The sequence below is a fragment of the Tympanuchus pallidicinctus genome, unplaced genomic scaffold, assembly GCF_026119805.1.
Source record: "Tympanuchus pallidicinctus isolate F22 unplaced genomic scaffold, pur_lepc_1.0 scaffold16, whole genome shotgun sequence".
In the NCBI taxonomy this organism is placed as follows: Eukaryota; Metazoa; Chordata; class Aves; order Galliformes; family Phasianidae; genus Tympanuchus; species Tympanuchus pallidicinctus.
Genome location: NW_026294679.1, coordinates 9,779,087 through 9,799,768, shown reverse-complemented (window position 1 = coordinate 9,799,768; position 20,682 = coordinate 9,779,087). Strand labels below are relative to the sequence as shown.

The 20,682-nt window shown below is 42.3% G+C and overlaps 1 long non-coding RNA gene across 1 annotated transcript; it reads right to left on the bottom strand.

Moving 5' to 3' along the window:
* Window positions 1–748: 748 nt before the first annotated feature.
* Window positions 749–13,102, bottom strand: LOC128077660 (uncharacterized). Its single transcript, XR_008205119.1, has 3 exons — window positions 8,504–13,102; window positions 5,004–7,714; window positions 749–1,749 (listed from the first exon to the last, which is right to left on the bottom strand). It is a non-coding gene; the product is annotated as an uncharacterized LOC128077660 (long non-coding RNA).
* Between the last annotated feature and the right edge of the window lie 7,580 nt (window positions 13,103–20,682).

The following is a 20,682-nucleotide window of genomic DNA, read 5'->3' as shown; positions in this document are numbered from 1 at the left end:
CCTGAACATCTAAAGATGAATGGCAAATATCTGTCCACTAGGAAAACACCTCATTGTTGCCGTTGGTTGCTCTCACTCCACTGACACCCTCTGCCTCTAAGAAGTTTGTGGTGATACAGCAGAAGCTCACTGCTTCAGCAGTGGCTGCTTTTCAGCCACAAACTTCTTCAACCACTTCAGCTCTGTGTATTCCAGTGAGCATCTCCCAGGACATGGCCCACATCCAGCAGCTGCTAGTGCTTGCAATTGAGAGGGTCTCCAGGTTCTGGAGGCAGTAAATCCTTGTATACATGGGTGGCTCATCTGCACATGAGCAAAGCGAGAAGATACCGCACAGGAGCAGTTTAACAGCATAGGCAAAGACAGATCTATGTTCTCCTTGACACGAGGAGAGAGCAGCTAGTTGGCCATTCCCCTATAAAGGGAGGTTGAATGTACAATTTTACTAAATGCTGAAGATTTCAGAACAAGGTAAAGGCTTCTTTTACCTTGCTAGCCTTGTACTAAACAATAAGCTGGAGGTCAGCTTGTGGTAAGGTGGCATTTTATATGTGATGCTACTATTGTTTACTAATTAGAGGTGATTGCTTTGACTTAGAAGACCCAGCTTGCTTAGTACATGGCTTCTGCTAGCACTGCCTGAAGGACAACTTGTTTCAGTGTTTTCAGAGGAGGATGAGAGTATGATGTCAAAGCATTTTGTGCTTGACACATGCACACAAATTCAGAAATGTGGCAGACATTCACATCTTCCAATGGCAACAAGGGTTAACAGCATATTCATGTGTTCACTCCAATAATTCAGTGATAAATAATTCTACTGCAAAAAAGTTGTACCTCTGAAGGGAAAGACAGCTTAATAAAATTTCCTTATCTGCATTCTAGCTAATTACATTTGGCCTGAACTTATTTGGAGAAAGGTCGGGGAATGCTGATGGTTACCCAGCTGCCGAATCAACGTCATCAACGTCATCCTGCCTTAAAGTATTCCAACACACATCATTAATTCTGATTAAGAAGCATCACTCAGTTGTGATTCTTATTAGAACTCTATTAGTGTCTCTACTAATAGATGCCATCTCTGTTATTATCATAATTATTACTATTTATCACTTATGTTACTTTGGCAGTGCCTTGAGGACTCATTCATAAGACAGGCTCTTATTGGATCCTCTGCAAACAAGAAATCAAAATAAGTTTCTTGCCTGCAGCACTTTTATTTGGTAAAACAACAAATAAAGCATAAAGGAGCATAAGGAGACAAAGGGACCATCTGGGTTAGTACTACACATTGTACTCAGCACCTCCAGAGCCTAGATTTAGCCATAATTCCACCAAAGAAAACCAAACAATTCCATTCAAAACCAGAGTTCCACTCAAACTTCAGCACTTACATCCAGATCTGCCTTCAGATGCACAGATCACCACCTGTGGGTCTCAGTGTAGAGATACAAGTTCCAGCAAAAGTGAATATGGGAATTCAGAAGACATGAACTAAGCTGCCACCCACCAGACAAGCACATATCCAAGTAAACTGTAGCTCCTTCTTATCTGGGGTGTGCAGATTGTACTCAGGCAAACCTACTATGATGAAACTTGTTTATAGCAGTTTTAAGATAGGTAGCATGCTGCTTATTTGGAAGACTAACTAGAGAAATTTAATTTCAAAGTACCACATCCTGAGATCCCAAAGCTCACTGCAGCAAACTCCATGTTTCATGTCCTCGCTGCAGGTGCTCCTCCTTTACCCTGTGAAAAGCAAAATAAAGAGCTGGTCACAAAGCCCTACATGTGGAACAGATACAGAACGGGGCAGGATGAGCTGAGGGAATAGGTATGTTTTCAAAGAAGAAATAGAGCAAGTTCAAGAAAAGTTTTATGAAGTAAACCAGATTCTACTCTCCGTAGCTCCTCTGATCCTCCCAACAATCTGGAGTCAATCATTTGGCTCTGTGCGGCCTTGTAACATTAAGGAGAACATAAGCACTGGTTTGAGACATTTGAGATGCTTTGTGATCCCGAGACAGAAGGTATCAAAGAACTGCAGCACACTTATTGTTAAAAGTGTTTTCATTCAGGATTATAGCACAGTTGCAAAGACATCTTGCATTTCTGCATCCCTGTAGCCCTGGGCTGTCTTCTTCCCACAAATTCTTTTGCAACTGAACTTGGAAGATTAATATTTTAAGAGCAGATAATACTGCTAATTGAACAGGGAAACAGATATGTCAACCTTTGTTTTCCACAGGACTCACTTCAGAAGCATGAATGATAAATGCACCCCAAGAGACATTATGATAATTGTAACACACCAAATAAATTTTTCAGACAATGAAGTTCATGGCCATTAACTTTCAGTGAGATGCAAAAAAACACACTTGGTGCTAAGCTACTTCCCAAACATATGAATATGTATTTTACCCCACTGTAATGAACTGATACAGCTTGGATGAAAAGGACCATGACCAAGTGAAGGCAACAGGGATGAAGCTCAAAGCAAGGAGAGATACTCAATTAGCAATCACTTTTGTCCTGTGCCCTTTACTGTGGAACTCCACAACAAATGCCTTGATAAGACCACAGAGCTGATCGTTCCCACAGCAGCTTTTGGCAGTGAAAAAGGAGAGTGGTCCTGCTATCAAATAATAGCAGGTGTTTGCTGATGTGAGACAGAGAGCTTTAATTCCCAGCTTAAAATGACCCACTGGAGCTGAGAAGAACTGTGGAAAATATCAGGCTTTGTTGTGTCATTGGGTACCAATGGTATAAGGTCACTTCTGTTCAAACACACTCCTCCTCAACCCTGTAATTAAATTAATATTTTGAGAAATGGTTCTCTGGGTTGTGTTTTATTGCCGAGAATGTTATTCTCAGCTATATGCCACATCCTCGTGCTATGCACATGAGAACTTGGACATAAGGCTCTCAGATTGTTGGCTGTGCAGCAGAGATCTGACTGTTGTTCTTTAGTGCAAGAAATCCTTGACCCAAGTCTTGAAAATGAATTGTTTTGGAGAAGATGCTTCCCATTCCTTGCCCCCCGTTGCTTTTCTCATAATAGATAAATAAATAAATGTTTTCCTTGGAAGGAAGAAATACAGAAAATTTTTCTTTCCCCTGATTTCTGATGAAGAAGGATATTTTCTTCAGAAATGACTTACAGGCAATTTTTGTATCAGCCCTACTCACAGACTCTGCAGTGAAAGGCACAGAGCTGCTTTCCCAATTATACTGCATTTCTTTATAGATTCAGCTAAAGGAAAGCATGTTAAATAAATTATTTGTTTCCAATTATTCACTCAGCTCTAAAAACAAATACACACGCATATCTTTACATAGAGACATAGCAGGCAGACCAAAATATTTGCTATTTTAAGAGCTTAATGGGAAATAACACAGACAAATGCCTCTTCTGATCACAAGCAGCTACGCCACCACTCCCTGTGCACATCATTAAGGGCAGAGAGCTGCTCCCCTACAGTAGGTGACAAAGTGACCAAAAGGAATGCAATAAGAGAAAATTACAAGCCCATAAATATTACACCATCATTTTTTAATTTACTTCAAAGACAGAAATGCAGGCACGCAGCCATTATTGTCTACATCTATATGTTATTCTATTCCATGCCTTCCAAACTGGATCTTCTGGAAGGACGAGGTTCTGATGATGTCCCCCAAAAACTGTGTGATCCTCTGCTCTGACAAGCTCTTATGTCATCACCCAAACAGCACAGGTGAGAGAATAATACAAAAGAAATGAGCATACAAGAGAGTGTTAGCAAATCCTTGAAGATACACACATATTTGCTGTTCTATTATATTTCAAAAAAAGCTCTGTTGTCTCTTTTTCTTACATTTTTCAGACATTTCTTTGAACATGATAGTCCCACCTGCTACAGGCAAAATGACATCATCAGGAAGTTAGATACTAATGGTCAGGAGAAGACCTTCCCTATCTACTCTTTAGTGGTCTCTTTCTCCTCCTGCTTCACTACCTCAGTAAGTGCACTACCAGGCAGAAGAAAAAGGCAGCATGGTTTACACCCACTCTTAGGGCAGGTCAATCCAAAAGGTACAGCATTGCACCTGTAAACAAGTGTCCTGGGCAAGGATGCACTGGTGCACTCAAACTGAGGCTTCCCAAGCTCTTTCTAATTAGTGAAGAAAGTTGGCTCACTTCATTACCCTTTTTGCTGGCTCAGTAAAAGCTGAAAAGGTGTCAGGAGAGCCTGTCCTGGCTTTTAGCACATCCAGTAGTTGTGAAATCCAATAGGTGAAAGGAACTGGGAAGCAGACAATTATAGGATGACCTCTTTAAGAGGCTCCTCTGTGCTAAAAATTCAGCTAGGAAGATGCCAAGGCTTCTTTCCATGCAATCTCCTCCTTGCCATTGCTGCAATATAAATACAAATAACACTCTGAAAGACAAAAGAAAAATAACTCAATCTCCCTATCTCTCAGCTTTAACTATTACTAAATCTATAGAGAACTGAGGGTCTGAGCCCAGCAGATCAGAAGGCTACTTTGACCAGGGAGCTCCTCTGGGGCTCCCACCATGGAAGGACAACACCTGTCTTGCAGTGGTGGTTTGCTGAGCTCCTAGCAATGTTCTCTGGATGCAGCACAGTCCTGGTGAGCTCTGCTCATGTAAATGGAGTATTCACAATGGCAAGTGAGTTGGAAGAACATCAGTTTGAAAAGGACTTGGTATAAGACTGTGTATCAATCAGAAATCAGTGCTGTGTACCCGAAGGAATGGCATTTCCATCTTATCCTGGCACTTTTCCATCATCCTGAAAAATTATACATGTAGGAAACGTATGTCTGTGCGCATTCAGATGCATGTGCTTACATAGGTGTGTGCCTGTGCACATACACTGAACTTTCCACTTCTCAGAAGAAACAACCTCTAAAAGAAAGCCTCAGAAATAATGAGTCTTACAATTGAAGAACCACACTGAAATCAATTGAGTTGGACACAAGGTTAAGAAAAAATCCCATACCTCTGGAATTCAGCAATCCTGCACCAGCGATTTCTTTACTCATTTACTGCAGAATCTCTCTCAGAATCACTCTGCACAAGATGACGTGATGCATTTAAGTAAATCTGATACATAAGAAAGAAGAATAATTGAAATAAAGTTAGTGAAAGGAGAAACAATTCTTCAGTACTAAATACAGAGAAGAGCAGCATTTACAGGAACAAAACTCATCAGATCAAAGACAAGTTTTTACTCCATAAACCATCAAGAATTTTTCTAGAAGGCGAGATCATGAAACCAAGGATGAATTGTATGACAGCTGGGGGCAAAGCCTTCACTGCTGATAAGATACAGCCTGAAAAGTGTCTGCCAGGGAAGGTTAACTTAACTGCACTACCACGTTTAGGATATATTGCCAGGCTACAGTGTGAGTGCCACAATACCATAACAGCAGAGGAATAGCAAAAATAAGAACAATTCCATGAAGATCAATGGCTTTTTCACTACTTTCTTTGAAAATTCACGATACAGAAACATACTGCCATGTAAAATATACGTTAAAGACCCATATATGTGCTCGGGGCTAGGAACACACAAACAGACAGTCCCTGTCACTCCACAGTAATTGCTGGACTGCAGTAAATTAATCATATGCATGAACCCTCCGTGACAAATGATCCTTCCTAATTATTCTTCCTAAGGAGATTTCAAGAATGGAAATTTAATCATAAGCAAAGAATATCCACTGAACATTTCCTGCTACCTCAGACAAAATTTTAAATCTGTGGTTACCCTGCTGAAATCTGTGGTTATATTTTAGAAAACACCTGATTACATTAATTAGCTGAAGGTGTTGCAGCTGATCATCTCCCTCAGCAATGCACATAGGCAGTGCCACAGGGGTAAGGCGCACAAAGGATGAGATGCTGCAGCAAACCCTGAGAGTAACTACCACTATCATTCTGCAGCGCCTTTTACCCAGCCTTTAGAAATGTGACCAGTTCGGAGCCCCTGCCAGGTCGGCACTTTCAAAGAAAACCTCCACTGGCTTTGCTCACTTTTCAATCTGAGCCAGAGCAATTTCACTCCGCCACCCACTGAGCAATCATTTTGGCAGGAGCAGTATAGTTTGACCCCATTTAGCGTCTGCAGACCAGACCCTCGTGCTCATGCCTCTGCTGAGCCTGGGTCAAGTAGAAGCCAAGAGCAGTTCGTGCTGCAGTTGGGCTCAGCTCATCCTACCCATGCTGCAGGGTTACCCCATGGCTGAGCACCCTCACTCAGGGAGGGATGCAATAACTCTCCTGCCAGAGCTGCAAACAAGAGGAAGCTTCTGCTCACCCGAGGCATGAGAAAGCTGTAAAACAGCCCACTACATGTGGGAGGGAAATGGAGCCTGACGGGTTTGGGCCATGAAAGCACCAAGCATTAATAGATTTTGCTATTACACTGCACTATGGCAGCGTGAGGATAGTGCAGGGTGGGAAGCTCAGGAAGCCAACACACCGCTGTAGTGCATGAGAATGAGACCTGCTCTTCTGCACCTGTGCAGACATGGATGACACATGCAGGGGCTTGCAGGATACGGTCTGCTCAACATTCCACTTCTCTCTGCTCTCAGAAAAAGAAAACAAAACGAGAAAGGGAAGCTTATTTGTCCACCAGGCCTTTTTAAACAGAAGAGCTAATTACCTGAGTACATCCATTATATGCAGAGCTGCTCCGATCATCACCAAGCATGATTGTCAAAGTATAGTTAATCAGGAAAGCAAAACAAACAAATAAACAAATAAATAATAGCTGTTTGACTAATGCAAAGGCATGGACCAAAAATTTCCTCTTGTCAACCCCATCTGGCTGGAGGCAAGAGCAGGGCTCCCCCTGCAATCCCAGCCCTTGGCTTTCAGCTCCCTGTGTTGAAAATTCTTAGCACTGTATTTTTTTAGAACTAGTCTGCTATGGAGAGCTACTAAACATATATCAGCAGCCCAACAGAGCACTAACAGGAGTACGCAGCAATCAACTAAATGGACCGAGCAAGAGCTGGGAAGGAGACAGTGTGGGAGAACGTTAAGTGAATTGGTGTGTTCCTAAAAAATGACATATTAACGGTCCAACAGACTCAAGGTCCCAGGGAAAGCAGAGAAGCAGTTCAAGCTCCAGGAGGGCTATTTAAGGTGTCCTGGGGCTGCAGAGCTTGTGGAGTCACCAAGGCACAAACCCCGTTTTTCCTCCCCTGTTCTATGCAAACATCAGTCTAAGCACAAGCATTTCTTACGTCTGGACACTATAGTTTGTTTCTCCCTCTTCACAACAGCTTCCAAAGGAAGAAGATGCACCAGTAGGATGTAAACATTCCCCCAGGTCAGTGATGCTGATGTGGGAGCCCCAGCCCCTTCCCTTGGCCCCTCCTGGCAATGCAGGAGCAGCTGTGGCAGGAGTCCTCAACCCCTGTTCTCCCCCAGACCCCAAATGCTATCAGCTGCACTCTTAGCACAGCCACGTATGCAGCAGTAGCAGAGCAAGGTCACCATGGCACGTTCCTTAACCCACATCAAAAAAGCCAGCACGTAAAGGAATGGAATTACAGAAGACTGGAGAAGGCAGAAAGGCAAACATCTCATTTCCACAGCACCACCACCAGGTAATCCCATGGAGCTCAAAATCAATTTGTCCTGAATTCCACAAGCATGGAAGGAGAATCAGGAATCCTGTATCTATATATTACAGCCCTAAAAGTGAAGAAATCATACAGTTAGCAAAGCAAGGGCTTTTTTTTTTTTTCTTTTCTAAACGCAGAGCTATCAGAACAAGAGAAAAAGAAACCTCACCCAGTACACAAAAGGGACTGACATCATATGTGCTCTCACTGTTACTCAGCACTCCCACCTGCCTTCCTTCTCACACCAGATTTCACTCTCACTAACAAGTTTACAATCACACACACCTGTTCTAGAGCTAAGGTAATTTTATGCTTGGTGTAGGTCAAGGCAAGCTTTGTGTGGGGAAATGCAGTATCCACTTCTAGATAGGAAGGATGCTTAATTTTGAGATATTCATCTACAAGAACCCCAAAGCTGTCAGCACAAAGCTGATATCACTGACTTCAGTATTAAAAACACGGAAATTCCACCAGTTCCCACATATCACAGCTATTTGTGCAAGCCCTACCAACCCTGAACCTGAAAGCCCCAGATCCCTTCCCAACATAATGTTTCTGGTCTGATCGCAAGAGGGGCTGTTCCCAAAGTTGTGCCTGATGAATGTCATAATGCAGCCTTACAGTTAACTTTTCATCCAAATGAGAATAAATGCACTTCACAAGTGTGTGTGCACATGTGTTAGCACATGCATGTGACAGATCCAATTAGCAACTGAAGCAGATACATTTCTGGTAGTCTCTCACTCAGACAAGTTCTCTCCCTTTACCATATGTATGTTAGCAAAACATCACGGCATTCCATCCTCCCTTGGATTTTCTGAAAGTGAGAGCTGTAGAGTAATCTAATGTCCCCACTTACCACATTTTTACTGAGTACAGAAATCAATAGCAAACTGCTGGTCAATAAAGTGCTGTTTATTGAAGGCAAAATCTTCTTGCAGGTGCTAGAAAGGAAAAAATAGAGGAATAATTAATAAGTGTTTGACAGTGGCCACTGGGCTGTAACTAATAAGAGGAATGTATCATCTGTTAGAAGAAAGTTCTCATTTCACAGCTGCCTGGAAGAACTGGGGACATTTTTCTGGCTGCCTGCAGGAGCAGGGCATAGGCACTTACCTTCTCCGATGGATGTTTTAGCCAAGCAAGGAAAACCTTTTTTTCATCTCTTTGAAATTGGTTGTTGCTTGCACAGAATCACTGTCTCCAGCAAGTCAAAACATCATCATTGCATTCCCACAAAGTAAACTGAAATCTTAATGCCCTCATTACCACGTGGCTGCACCCATTGCCTCATCAGTGTTTATGTCCTGACGCCTCCATAACACAGAGCTGGAGGTCATCTGGTCACCCCAGACAGGTTGGCTTCAGCTCATGGGAATAAAGTAAAAGAGTGAGGAAAAGTATGACAGTTAGTACACTGAAAAATAAAAGCGCCCATAAAAACCAAGCCCTTACACCAATGGATGAATAAACACGCTAACTGAAATGCACTGATTAGTTTTGCTATCTTTGGGAACCTACTCTACTGCTTCTGGTTTCCAAACCCTGCAGCAAAGCACTCCAGATAGCCCAGCCACACTGAACCCAACCCCAGGCGCTGAATGTGCACAGTCTTTATATAGGCAGCTTGTAACCCGATTTCTTCCAGATGAAGACAGAAAGAAGAAAGAAGGGGACTGCAGTGAGTCTACAGGCATGTTCCAAATCCTTTGCCTGGACAGCTGTGCCCCATTGGTTAGGTTTTGTGGACCCTTTCCTGCTGTGCTATATCAATATCCAAACAACTCAAGTCCATCTTCAGCTTTCTTTTGCTCTGCAAGCTTCCGTTTCCTCCTTTAGTGCTATTATACTTCAGTTGGAGTGATCATTCTATATTATCCCACTGTTGTGACTCTCAGTGCGAGAGCTATTAGATTATGCTGCCCCATCCATGAAGACACGGATATCAATAGCATCTGTACATCCTCTCTGATGAACTGCTAACCACTACAAGATCACCCTGGGGGAGGAAGCATTTCAAATGCCCAAGAAATGAAAATTAGAGGGAAAAGAAGACAAAGCCACAAAGAAACAAGGTGTGTGCCTGTATGGAATGCACATCTGAGCAATAACAGCCTTCAAGTTGACACTGCTGCTGCTGCTTTTGTAGAAGTGAGCGTGAACAAAGAATGGAGCTGTTCAGGTAAGAGAAATAATTAAGCCCGTAATCAGTTATATGTCTCCAGATGGAGACTCATTAGCTTTTCAGGCAACGTGCATTAAAATTCTGACAAGTTCATAGCAAAGTCCAAGCAATTCAAATACTTCCCCAGCATGTCTGTGGTCTGTAATGTTTCCTTTTAACCCTCACTGTTGTAACGTGTTAGTTCAAGGTAATGAGGGGAGTGCTCCAGCGTTGAACCCAATCCATACACCGTCTGATGTGAAGGCATTAGGATGTAAACAGGCTGACATTTTGTATATTTAGGATTTAATCTATATGTAAATTTCCCAAGCGTACTTAAATAAAATATAATTCACAAAAATTTACGTTTACAACATAGGGTGTGATTCTTCACGTCTTTAACTAATGCTCTCAGATCTGTGCTATTATATTTTCTAACACAGAGCCAATAGATCGTCTGAACAGGAGCAGGGCTGAAATTTCTTTTTCTAATAACAAAAGAGACCTGAGAGGTTTTCCATACACAAGTAACAAGCAGTGGTAAGGCACATAAGCTCTCTGCTAAGATTCCTGTTAATTAGGTATCTGTGAACTCAATGCCAAATGAACTCTAGAGAAACCAGTTCCTGTCCAACTGTCCTGTCCAGCATTCCCAAAGACATTCAGCCCCTCCATGAGACTTTCAAGGAGATCCGGAAAGTCGACTGTAAAAAAAACAACCAAAGTTGTTTATATCACAGACATCATTTCAGGGACAGAAAAGGGCTTTAAACAAAGACACAGGTCTTTAAAGAAAGACAGAGGTCACTACCTCCTCTGGTTCCTCCTGCACAGAAACAGTAACTCTCTGAGGCAGCCAGCTCTGACTGAAAGTCTTCAAGCAATGGGGATTCATCATTCCATTAACTTTCACTATTTCTCATTTCCATGGCAGCAAAACGGTAGTTTTCATGCAAGCTGAGAAACACATTGAAAAGAAATGCTCATACATATAGAAGGAATGAATCACAAATGCTCCTACTTAATATCCATTTACATTTTTCACACTAATGTGCAGGTTATATACAAGAGACCTAACAATTCTGAGATTTTATCTAGATGCAAAAATGTTCTGTTTAAAATTAAAACTTGTGTAATGTATGAAATTCCAAACCAGGTATTTCTGCATACCTTGCAGCTAAACCATTCACATTCTGATGGCTTAATTGTCTAGTTCAGTAGGAGCACCTTTGTTAGCTGTATGTAATTTTATTCTTATTATGACTATTTTATTCTTATTATGTTTATATAAACACAGAAAAAGAAAAAATGGACAATATGCACTTTGATGGTTTTGTCTTTAAAAAAAAAAAAGAAAGGAAGAAAGAAAGAAAAAAGGAGTATTTACACGCCATATCTGATTAAAAATTTACCAGTTACTAATATTGCATTGGGAAGATTCAACATAATTTCAAGTTAGAATACACGAACAGTACATGTAGTTAAGACCAAACCTGTTGCAAGAGCAATCAATAAAAGTATTCATTAGAAACCTTTGCTATTCAAAGTTAATGGTTCTCTTAGAAGGCTCTCAAACACCTTAAGGGAAATACAATGCGAAATGAAGACATTTAATTAACCTTAACTCTGACCCCCATAGCAATAGCATACACGTATCTTGCAATCATTATTTCTTTCCTACCTGCTATGTACCTCTGGGAGCACATCTTCTCATCACAAGGATCTTTCTGTGCTTTTCTAAATTTCTCCAAGAGAAGCATAAGGGACACTGTATGAAATCACGTAAGGAAGCAGAGGCAATGGGATAAGATTAAAGATAAACATAGATGGAGATCGCCTCGTTTACTGGGGTGGGAAAATCATCAAGATATGAGAAGATAATTTCAACTGTGGCTGTTTCCACAACATGAGAATGATGAACAGGGAGGAACAGCGAGAGGGAGAGACAATCTTTTATTTCACACACAAAAGAAATGACATAATTCTGGGAATGAGCAGGGCTGCCAGACCATCTTCTTACCTTGATTCCCCGTTTCCAATAAATAATAACCTGGGCTCTCCCATGGGCGCTAAAAAAAAGCTCTACGGAGGTAAGATGAAGGAAGGGAGGAAGCGATTGGCTCAGGTTTCTTCTTGGAAAACTTTCCAGATTTATGCTAAAATTCTTAGTAATCTCCCTCCCCCCCAACACAGTATTTGGTGAGAACCTCAGACTGAGGGCTGTTAGAGATTCATTCACTAAAAGCTTTTCAACTCACTCTCCAAAATGCACAGCAAATTCACACACGAGTGTCAAGAACTCCTGAAAAAATACCACTTAGAAAAAAAGTAAGGGCTGAAGATTTTAAGAGGTGGATGAGAAATGGCTCTTTTATACTCAGAATGTCTTAATGTTCACAGGAGTCTATGAGGACAGCTGGGCTTAATAGAAAGGGAGAGGAACGCCACACTTCAGAGAAACTTCTGCTATGGAAGCGACTGTATCAAAAGTGTCATTTCCTTGCCCTGCCTTAGAAAGGAAGCCAAAGAGTTCTTAAGAAGACAGATCTGCTAGACACAGGTTGACAGGCACTAAGGTTACTGCTGCACCAAAGGAGTGAAAAACCACAGCTGAAAGGTGTATTTGGAAGAGTTTTGGAGGAGAATGATCTCCATAACAAAACCAATGATCAGCATAACAAAATAAGCTTCCTAAGATACCACAGTCATGGGAAACAGTACCATAGAAGGAATGTAGATAGTTTAGGAGAGTAAAATTTTGTGTAACATAGATTGTTTTCCCTTGTCATGCAATACACTTTCACTGTACTAAATAATAGCTAAGGAACTAAGACAGCTCCCTTAACTCAGTGAAGTGGCTGCCCTTGACTTCATCTGATGATTAATCCAGTACCAAGGAAGGTAAGTGAAATGGATGTGCTACTTTCTATCATCAGTGAACGATGGAACCGAGAAGAGCCATTTTCCAGCCATATCCATTTTGTTTGGATCCAGTCAAAGCCACAGTTTGTGACTAAAGGGGTCACCACTGCAGCACAGCCTCTGCTGGGACAGGACGGGGATCTTTTACACAGCACAACAGCACAATCCACTTTGGAGATGAGAGCAACTCAAGCACTCAGTCATTTGCAAAGAATATCTTTGACGTCTCCCCTAGCCCCCAGCCCATGATAGCCCAAAGATGTATGGATGTATTTTAACATCTGGGAATTCCAGAACAAACATACGTGTTTGGATAGCTTCTCCCAGGCTGGCCAGGACCTGGAATTCAGCCTCAGCAGGGATGATGTGCTTCCTTCAACCACCAGCCCCACTATCTTGGACCAGCTCGGTCCTGTCTCATTTATGACAGCAGATGTGACAACAGGCCAAGGCCATACAACCTGAGGGGAATGGCTCTTTGCATCTATGTACAAAGCAAAATATCTGAACTCATTACTTGCTGGAGAAGTCAGCATCTGCTGTATCGTGTCATTGTACAGTCTGTCAGAATAAATGACTTGGAAAGATCAATACTGATAAGAGATACCAGGGGAAAGGCAGACAGATGGCTTAGATAAGAAGAGCTGAATTCTTCATCAAGGCTCTGATTTGTGCTCATCGTATTTTGGTTGTTTCCTTAGATCTGACTTTTCAAGGACCTGCCTGCATGGACTGTGCAAGTGAGCTCAGAAATCACTCAGAAACATCCCAGCCCCTGTCAGTGAGAGCTCCAATAGCCCTCCAGAGACAAGCAATGGCCTCAGCATGGCCCTCCTGCTCTACAACAGCCATCCATGGATCCTGATGGTTACATCACCACCCAGTGACTCCAAACGCTTTTGGATCAGATGGCAGAAGCAGCAATCTGGCAGCAGGTATGACTGATAAACACTCTCCTCATACCATATGAAATCCATACACTGCTGCTGGCCTTATCATTAAGCCTGCTCCACTATTGAATCTTATTGGAAAAGAGTAGAAGGCGTTTTGCCCTGGCAGCTCTTGCACTGAGCCCAACTGCAAGTTCAGTGCTGTCACAAACTTTCACCTTCTTATATCCGATATTTTGCCATCTGAAGCAGGAAAAGTATGAAGGAAAAAAATAAAATAAAATAAAATAAAATAAAAAGCTCATCCCAGAAGGAAATGAGCATCCGGCAGCCTAATAACCCCTTCACTGCAGCCCGTGCAGGGCCGTGCAATTAAAGCCATAAAATATTCAGAATTGATTTCTGCATGTGGAAGATACGCTTACTACATAACTAATGATGGTTGCTGCTGTGATTCTGGGAGAGGCACTTTCCCTCACAAAAGCTGCTCTCACTAGGACACCTGCAGGTCTTATCCTGTCTCTGCCAGGAGAGATGAAGGTCAGATAATCCAGGCAGCAAATGCATTTGTTTCCTACCCAATCCACAACCCAAACCATCACAACTCAACGCTGCTTTGAACTTATCAATAGTGATTTCTCATAGACAGAAAGACTGCCCCGACCTGGGTCCTGCGTTGGTGGGCTTGCTTCTGTCTGAAGAATGTGGAAGTCTTCTCCAATCTGTCAGGTTCCCTTTAAAAGTAGAATTAATTTCCTAATGTATTAAGATAAGAAGCACAAGATGTCAAAATGAAAAACTGCTTAAGTAGAGCTCATTTGCAGCAGTGTTTTAAGCTGCACAGTACACAGAAAGCAGCCATCTTCTGTAAGAGAGATTCACACACAGTATTACTTTTTTCATCCTCTGCTTTCCAAACACTGCAGTGACTGCTTTGCAAGTCTCACTTGTGCGGCACAGCAGCTTGATGACGCCTATATTTTCCTTGCAAAGCCAAAGCAGGTACTTACTGATGTGCACTGCTCACAACAAGAAGAGAGATAGATGCTGCAGCCAGCAATGCCATAGAGAAAACAGAATTTCTCCTGAAACACTATGGCAGAAGATCTCCCGGCTGATGCTTCCTTTGCGTCTCCATCCACCTCAACACAGGCAGGACAATGAGGAGTCCCAGAGGCACTCTGCTGTCCTAACCCAGTTATCCCAACAGTTATCCCAAGGTATTCCATGAAACAAAACCCACTAACAAAAGTCTGGACTTAAGCATCGACAGCTACAAGAATTTCCTTCAAAACCAGTAGGTTTGAAGGAAACCTTACTACTGCATTTCAGGGTGAGAAGCAGGAATTCTTGCCCATGTGTAGCAAAGAGGAGAAACGCAGCCTGAGGCCCACCCTGCAGACAGCTGTAAGTTAGAAAGAAATTATTTCCATAATTCAGCTGAAATTTGCTTCTTGTCCTTTCCAAAAAATCACTGTCTTGTACAGAACATTGGAACAAGTCCCCTTGATTTACAGCTGCAGTCATTAGGAGATGTAAGAAATATTAATGACCTAAGAATTATCTTGCTCCTAAAAGCCAAAAACAATCTGAATAAAAAATTCATTGGTCAATATTCTCCCATCATTTCTCACCAATTAAGCCTGTAAGTTAGTGTACCTCCAAAGATAACGCCAGAGCAAAGGCTTTATGGGCTTAGCCTTGGCTGTTCACCTGTGAAAAATAAAATCTGCTTAATTTTTATGCAGTAATAATTATGACTTATTTTTGGAAGTAAATAATTCAGCAAGGATGAGCCACGCAATATAGAAGAGAGAGCTGCCCATGTATTACCTGCTGAAAAGGGGCAACTCTGCTCTCCCATGGAGTGCTGGTAGCACCAGCATTAACCTCTGCAAACATCTTGAGAGAGAAATGAGAAGAGCTCTCTCAGCAAACCTAAATTCCTCTGCCAGCTGACATTCGTTTCCTTTTATCTATACATTTGTCCAATTAAGAAGATATAGTGCCGTTTTAATTTTCATATAAACTCTTAACTTCGATGGGGATGCATTCTGCAAACCAAACAAGGATTTATTAAGACAATAAAGCAAGCACTTCATAAAAATTTAAATGCCTGCTACAAACATTTTTTTTTGGTGCAACTGAGAACCAAAATAATCTCTTAAACTGGGGGAGGCATCTGCAGCAGTCAAATAGCCTTGGCAGGAAAAGCACACGTATGACATCCCTACGTGCAAGAGTGGATTTCCATATATGAGGCCACAGCACCAAGGTCCAGCAAGATTGTAGCTGTGTGCCAGCACTGTACCTTTTCATGTACAGGGGTGCACTGGTTCAAATTAATTGATCCATTTACAGGGGCCTTGGCTCAGGGGGAAGCATATTAGTTTCCCTTGCTTGTGCTGCATCGTCTGTTTATAAAAACACAGTTAATCAAAGGAAGAGGAGATGAAGATCTTTTTTTGCCAGCGTGGCAGGAAAGACTGTGAAGCTTTAATTGACCCCTTGAGAGACAAAGTGAAGAGATTGTGGAATGAGCTGAATTTTTAGCACAAGGGCACATTTTTCTTTCATTTCTTCTCTGGAGACTATAAGAAAGGGTCATGCTCTCTGGTCTCTGGTACAGCTGCTGTGGCTCCTCACCTGAACTATTCCAGAAGCAATGCAGGTATTAATACCTCAGAGTAATAGCTTGCCCTAATCTCTTAAATCCTATAATTGGAAAAAAATGATCACTGCTGACTAATGATTTTAAAGGCTGAGGCTTAATGAATTGAGCATTGCCTACAATGCCAGAAGATTTTAAAGTGGTTGGTGGCTCTACTCTGCTTGTCTGGGCCACACACAAAGGTGTTCCTCAAGGCAACGTGTCCTCAGGCTGCAAGGCAAAAACAAATCAGGTCCTTCCAGCCCAGGACTGCAAGGGAGTAGGGATGCCATCCTGGATGTCACCATTCCTGGAGGTGTTCAAGAAATGTGGAGATGTGGCACTGAAGGTTGTGGCTCATTGGGCATGGTGGGATTGGCTGATGATTGGACTTGATGATCTTAGTGGTCTTTCCAACCTTAATGATTCTATAATCCTACATCCCCACCAATCACACACAGCCAGCCAGAGGGTGGATTTAGTGGGCACCACAATGCAAAAGGTCCCCAGATGGGTGGGTAAGGAAGGACAGCATCCCTTGTGGCCGAAGTGAAACAGTCAGCTTGGTATTCAGCACATCTGGTGGAGAAGGGTTCATAAAATACTGCTAAGCCCTCACATTTGTCATGAGATGCCAGCATCCATACATGGTTATACAAATGAGAGAACTCCAAACAACATTTAAAAAATGGGCAGGAGAGAAAAAAGCCTGAAAAATATTCAAAATGTGATGAGAAGTTCCTACAGAGAACTGATGAAGTGAGCTTGTTCCCTGTTAGATCCCATTGGCTTTTACATGACAACTGTTCCAGTTACCTCCATCAAACCAGATTTTTCCACCTTCCTCTTTCATTCTGGGTTTCTAAGAACTCTTCAAACAGCAAAGACCATCAGCAAGCCATTAGAGATGAGCCTTTATGGGAACACTGCTGTAGCTCAGTCACATAAAATGAGGAGGAACAAACACCAGCACGAGCAGCTCTGGGCTTGCTCAGATGCTATCATGCAAGGAAGGACAGTGATGGCCATACCAAATCATGACCACAAAAGCTGAGGAGTGGAGCTAATAACAGGTGGTTTTGCAAGTGGTATTTCCTGTAGGAGATAAACTTCTGGTGAACAATTCCCCTAGTTGAAATAAAGCTGCTTGCAACCCATACATTCAGTCCCCAGCCATGGACACGTAAGTGGCAGCAATGCAGAAAAACTTTTTAGGTACAGACAATAGTTTTTGTTACAGCAACCAAAAGCTATTACTTCTCTCAACAAAACTCATTTTGCCCTCATTACACAACTGCAGCTCCAACAATTCTATCATAAATAACAAATACACCCAAACGTGTGGCAAGAAAATCTAAGCAACACATTAGCTGTTATTCTCTTATCTTAAAATATTCTAGTCAGATTTCCTCTCCGCTGTAGCAAACATCATGTTTCCCTCTTTTCCTCAAACAACTGTGACACTCACGACCACAAAGCACGGAAGCTCCCTGCAAGCCCCCAGCATTATGCAGCCTCATTAGCTGCTTTGATTATTTATTCGGAACATCTCCAGCTTGCCTCTGAGACTCTAAGATTGTCAGCCCTGTACACTGATTCATATTCCTACTAGAAGGCAAGCCAAAGGGCAAAGCCAAAAATAGGTAGTAACATCAGCTAAGAAAAGTAACTAAGAGAAGTAACTAATTCACATAATGTCAGTGACCCCATGATGACGTTTGAGCTGGTGTTTAATAGAAGGCATTGAAAATGAGGCCTTCATGCCTAGGGCCATATTGATAATATCACGGAAACCACCATAAGCCAGCACTGTTCTCTGAGATCTGTTTTTTTAATGATTGCTAAACTTGTTTAAGACAAGAAAAACTGCAGTTTACTTGAATGTTCTGGATCTACAGGGTGATTTCATTTCATTCTTCTTTTCCTTGCTCTAAAGCACCAGATTCTAGACAAGATTAAACAGCAGTTTGAACTAGAACATATATATATATTAAAAAAAAAAAAAAAAAAGCCTTAAGAAAGTTTGCATTCTCTTAAAAATGCTCCTGGAACCAGACATCCAGATCCCAATCTTCATATGAGCCAGCTTTATATTCCGTCATGGCAGCAACACTGAAGATGTCGACAGAAAGTTACCAAAAATGTCCTAGTTAAAAATCCTTTGAGATCATTGACCAGCAGCCCACAGACCACCTCCAGTTGTCAGCAAGCAAGGCAGAGATATACTTTGGTTTGTCTAAAAATGCCCGTTTTGACCTTTTTATATGGGAGGAAAAAGCCAGCCTAGTTTTCTATTCATGTGGTGGGAGTTGCTTCTTTGAAAGTCTTTTCTCTAACTTTCAAATCAAATCATCATCTAGAAATTCTTCATCATTATACCACATTGCAGCCAATGGATATTATTGCTGAAGGAAGAAATAGCTGAACAAAAAATAGCTTTATTTTCAACCTATCCCTTATAAGGCATAATGACCCACAGGAGTTATCCCTATCACTGCAGAATGAATACAGATTTTTACTGGTCTGCAAAGCCCAAATAATACATATTCATGCCAAACTTGTAGAGCTCTTGTCAGAAAGGCTTTACCCAGACACAAGGCAGGATGTAGGTTACTCTTGCATCTTGCATCTTGCATGGTGATCTGCAAAATGTCATAGCAACCAGTCCTGCAATGGGCTGAACTTCCTCTGAGGTAGAATTCCAAGGGTAAGTCATGCCAACAGCTCAAACCACATTTTGGGACACAGCCCAGAGCAAGGAACCAGCCCCAGGGCCTGCCGGCACCCTCCTCTTCCAGCTGCCAAGTTCCTGGGTTGAGCTATATGAAGAAAAAGGCATGAAGTGAAAAAACGGAAGGAAATTGGACTGAAAACATTTCTTTCCACTGGAGCTAAGTAGGACATGAAAGCTGAAGCATTATGTCCAAGAGCCAAGCATTAAGGAGGCTGGTGCCTTCATGTAGGTTGCTTAGGGGGGGAGGGGGGGTGGGTTGGCCCCCAGAAATACACCTTTTTCCTGACTGTCAGTCTTGCCAGGAGCCTTAAAGAATAACTGCTGTGCTGTGGCTTCACAACACATCAGAAGATAGTATGAGAGACATCTAAGGCATAAACTACATGCTCCAAATCCATCAAGTCTCATGAAGAACCAGCACTAGAAGGATCCTTGACCCAGGGAAAACAGGTGGGTGAGGAAATGGGATGAATTCATGTGGGAAATGGGAAGGGAAGGGGAATGAGATTCACATTCCCACCTCTTCACACACCTCTGTGTGCTCCTTGTGCTCCACTGGGGACAAGAAGAATGAGGACGGGATCATTTCTCCCCTCAGGAAATGCTGATTGGATTATTTCACTTTTCTCACTTTAAAAGGTATAGTTATGGCCCAACAAACAGCACACCGAGAGGTGACATTCCCCACACAAGTGATTACTTAAGGATTAGTCATGCCGCTGCACCTCAGGCACAGCGCTGGCTTTGCAGGAAGGTCTGTAGGACCAAAAATGAATACAGATGGCCAAAGCTGCCAGGACAGAAGTTTGTCCTCCCACTTCAGCAGGGGAAAAAGTTCCTTGTTGGAGATCTGTCTGTAATTGGTGTCTCCTGGATGCTCCTGCAGCTCTGCGTGTAGTGATCATGAAAGGAAGGAAATCGTTTACAAAAAAGAAAGAAGAACACAAAGCATCTGATTTCCCTATGAAATCTTTATCAGTGCCATGAAAAGCCCTCCCCCTCCATCTGGCAGTTTGTGAAAGGCAACAGAAAGGCAAGAACTTTCTGCAGCATTTTCAATTGCAAAATTCGTATGGGAGTCCCAGGAGCTCTTTCACAGAATCATAGAAACAGTCTAGGTTGAAAAGGACCTCAAAGATCATCTAGTTTCAACCCCCCTACCACGGGTAGGGTCACCAACCATTAGACCAGGCTGCCCAGAAGCCACATCCAGCTTTGCCTTGAATGTACCCAGGGATGGAGAATCCACAACCTCCTTGAGCTCTTTGCACAGCCTGAGCACATACCCTTGGTGCAGAGTGCCCTGTACAGTACCATGCCTTCTCAGCTGAGCTGGGGAATTCACGCTCCTTACACACCCAGGAGATGCCCTGCATTGGCAAAACATTGTGCAAGGCCCCAGTCTCAAGTTTAGCCCTGAGTAAGGGTGGAAAACACACTGCAGGTGACTTCACCAGGGTTTCTAATCATCTCAGGTGCCTGTTATGTTAAAATTGCAGCTTTTAGCACAGTGGAGCCCAGCATTTTGCTGGGATGTAACAATCACCCTTGGGTTGTTCTTTCTTCCAATTGCTGGTTTGTAACTCTCCACAGAAAATCCATGGAGAATTGTTTTTGTTTTTTGTTGTGGTTGGTTGGCTTGGTTTTTTGGGGAGATGGACATGGCACAGTCATCCTC